Source organism: Fragaria vesca, linkage group LG2, assembly GCF_000184155.1.
Source record: "Fragaria vesca subsp. vesca linkage group LG2, FraVesHawaii_1.0, whole genome shotgun sequence".
Lineage (NCBI taxonomy): Eukaryota > Viridiplantae > Streptophyta > Magnoliopsida > Rosales > Rosaceae > Fragaria > Fragaria vesca.
In genome coordinates this window covers 21,877,532-21,881,467 of record NC_020492.1, presented here as the reverse complement: position 1 = coordinate 21,881,467, position 3,936 = coordinate 21,877,532, and the positions used below count along the sequence as shown (strand labels likewise).

The window sequence follows — 3,936 nt, the reverse complement described above, 5'->3', positions numbered from 1 at the left end:
TGCATCTTGATATCGATGGATACCAATGAGTTGTTAAGTTTGAGAGTTTTTTTTTTCTTTAATTGGGAATACCTTAATGTGATTTTTATTGTTCAGTTTGTGATTCCACTTACCCAAATGATATTAATCTTACGGTTTTCTTCAATTCATTTGTTTTTGGAGTTGAATGGCTATTTATTGTTTGTATTGTAAATCGGTAAATAAAGTAAATTTATAATTAAAAATTAAAAATATATAGGCAGGGTGAGACAAGATCGAATGTAGTGTGAACAAAACAAATCTGAAATTGAAAAAAAATATATGTAGGGTGAAAAAAGAATTTAGGGTGAACAAAACAAAAATGAGAAAAGGGTATTTTAGGTATTGTAAATTGGTGAACAAAGTAGACTTATAATTAAATATATAGTAAATTACACATTAATTACTAACCAAATTTCAGTTTACAAATACATCCTTTAGACATTATTTTACACATTTAAGGACAAAAATTAACAAATTAGGACAAATTGATGTCCACATTACATCTGTCACTGTATATTTTATCAAACTACCATTCACTACATATTTTACTGCTGACTTGGATGCCCGTCGCTGCTACTGCCGACTTGGATGCTGGTCACTGCTACTGCCGACTTGGATTCCCGTAGCTGTTACTGTCGACTTTGATGCCCGTAGCTGCTACTGCCAACTTCGAAGTCTGCAACTGCCTACTAAGACGTTATTACTGCTACTACTACCTATTAGGACGATTTTATTGTCGCTGCTACTACACTTCTACTGCCTACTAGGACTCTGCTACTATTAACTAAGAAACTGCTACTACGACTGAAACTCAAATTCATTTGTCTCCTTACCCTCCAAAGTCTTCTTCCACAACAGATTTCCGATGAATATTTGACAAAACACCTCCATTAGCAATAGTCTCGTTTCTCACTGACATTAAACCATAAAAAGCTCTCAAATCAAGACATAATCTCAAACCAATTCATCTGAATACCAGAACAATTACAATGAAAAATAGCAACAATCACATGTATTGTACCCCATCTTAATCCCAAGCAACATGTCAACGCTGCACAGTGCACACAACTTCTAAAATCACAGATAAGTTGCCGGATAACTTCACCGCTTCACCGCTAAACTCGTCGGATGACGCAAGGCCGAGCTTATCATCCAATCCTTCTCCTCCAACGCGACTTAATAAAGACTATTTGCCTTCTCCAGATCGTTAGGGCGAAGCGGTTCAGATCGTAGGCCGAGATCTAGATCGTCCGTCTTCATCCCTCGGATAGTGAGCTTGTTTTGATCGATCTTGATCCCGATCAATTTCTCCAGCTTCCCTTTCTTAAGCTGGTTCAATTTCTTGATCTCGATGATGTTCAATTTTCCGATCATGTGAGTTAGAGAGAGAGAGAGAGAGAGAGAACAGAATAAAAGCAGATAAGAGCAGATCTAGAAAAAGACACAGTCAGAAACAAAAGAGAGGAGAAGTGAGGGAATGAAGGGTATTATGGTCATTTGATAGGCAAAATTCAGATAAGGCCTAATGCTATTAGTTTTGGGTTTGGACTCATGTAGTAATTTGTATAAGAAATTATAAAAGTGGGTTTTTTGTGTTTTTAAACTTGGTCATGTGCTATTATGTAATTTTCTCTTAAAAATATATAAGCGGGGTGTGAAGAGAACGTGGGGTGAACAAAGTGGTTTGTGGGGTGCCAATAAACGCACCCTATATGATAACTCCCAAACAGGGCTGGGGACTGCATGCTTTTCTCTCTATTCCTCAGCGGCGGCGATGGCGTCTTTTAAAATGGTTTTCTTTTCCTTCGAAGAAAAAGGGAAATTGGGCTAACTAACCCGTTTGCAACTTTGGGCTTCTAGGCCTGGATTTGGCTTGTGGGCCTTAATTGGGTTTTTCTTTAAGTTTTTTTTATTCTTTTTAATTTTTGATTGTTTAGTGAAAATATGTGAGAAACTTTATTGATCTAAATAAAATTACATAGTAGCAATATCAGCTGCTACGCTGAATGATTGTTTAGGTTTTTCATAAGTCTCCATTCTATTATGGTTGACGGAAGTGGAATGTGTACGGATTTGTGTCTCTTGTTTGTTCTAACGAGACGACTGTCTAAACTTAAACGAAAAAAAACCATCTAATGACATGATGAAATAATGCAACCATACTAAATTCTGTGTGGCTACATAATAGGAGAAGTATCTGTTAATTAGTATTAGGACTACAATTGTATTGCCTATTATCTGTCCAATAAATTCTTTGAATCGTTGGTAGTACCTAGGTCCTAGCGTGGACTTTTTCTCCATCCTTTGTAAGTTGTTGGAACTCTTTTAAAGGTAATGAAGAAGAATGTTTTTTTTATTTAATTTCCTTGTCTTTTCTTGCAAACCCATGTTTACTGATTGAGAAATTTTAAATACACACCCCTAATATCTTAATACACACCCCTTACTTAATACACCACCTATCAAGTTTTTCATTTCAGTATTATACTTAATACACATCCCAAACTGTCTAAAATGCCCTGAATTTATGAAATATTTTGTTATTTAATATAATTAATATATATTTACTATTTGGTACCTCTTTTTACATATTATTTCGTCTAATTTTTGCTAGAAATTTGTGGTTATCATCGTTCAATTTTATAATCAAATGATTATTATTATATCCCAACTCCAAATCACCAATACAAGTTTTCAAAATTCACAAACTAGTACAAGTGTAGAAGTACAGTAGCTATTAAACATAAATAGCTAGTTATTCGATAAAATATGTTATGATAAAAATGCAGTACTTGACAATATGATCTACAAGATCAAACTAAAGCTGATAAAGATATAGTACTTAACAATATGATCTGTAAAATCAAACTAAAACTGATACGGATACAACAACAAAAAAAAAAAAAAAAAAAAAAAAACAACCCAATGAATTGTGGAGAAGAATTGGGGTTAGGGGAGAAGACGTGATTTCGACTATTTTAGGGTAGAAAACGTTGAAAAGAATACTTCTAGCGTGATTTTTTTTTTAATAATAGATGTATGTTTTGGTCATTTAGCTTACCTATAAAATCTCAATAGAAACATAAAATAATATGGGTGTGTATTAAGAGATTAGGGGTGTGTATTTAAAATTTCTCTTACCGATTTGAATCCATCACTCATCTGAAGATAAAAAAAAATCGTTCCGGTTATCATTTATCAAGCAGATGTAATTTTGGCCAGATATCAGTAATGTCAAGTCTCTATTCTAAAATTCATAAACATTGTATGTCCATCTCCCCGTCTCTTTATCTCCTCATCCTTGATTGCTAAATTCGTCACTCTCAAATTATCATCACTGCCTCCCACTTTCAGTCGTTTTAGCATGTTATTCGACTGTCTTAATGGCTGGCTTATTCAAGCTCGCCTGTTTCTTTCACGACCCTTAAATTAACAAAAAATTCTATCGTTATCGAGATTTGAGTTCGTTGAAATTTTTTTGCGTGTTATAATTAGTCCAAGTAACAATTCCATCTTGGCTACGTCATGATAACATATATTACATGTTTTTTTTCCTATCAGAGACCTGTCTTGTTATTTATTTCGTTAACCTGCGAAATCCCACTTTGCTACATCACTTGAGAAGTTGAGATTGTCGACAATGCAGCCAGCATATCCCATAACGATTAGGGCTCGCTAGAGTTGGGTACTTCATGTCTCCCCTGCTTTCATATTCTAGCGTGGACAAGCTGGGCATACATTATTAATCTTCAGACAGCCGATAATGCAACGCCGATGATAATAGTGTGGGCAGGGGCCGCAGGCGAGTAATGGTACGGTGGTCAGTCGATCAACACATCTTCTTCAGCAAGCACCCCCTGACAAATAGCACAGTGTTCAAACATACCGATGAAAATAAAATTATTTTTTTTTGGT

The 3,936-nt window shown here is 34.9% G+C and overlaps 1 non-coding gene across 1 annotated transcript; it reads right to left on the bottom strand.

Moving 5' to 3' along the window:
• Window positions 1-422: 422 nt before the first annotated feature.
• LOC101304933 lies at window positions 423-1,448 on the bottom strand. Its single transcript, XR_184028.1, has 2 exons — window positions 1,043-1,448; window positions 423-933 (listed from the first exon to the last, which is right to left on the bottom strand). It is a non-coding gene; the product is annotated as an uncharacterized LOC101304933 (transcript).
• Between the last annotated feature and the right edge of the window lie 2,488 nt (window positions 1,449-3,936).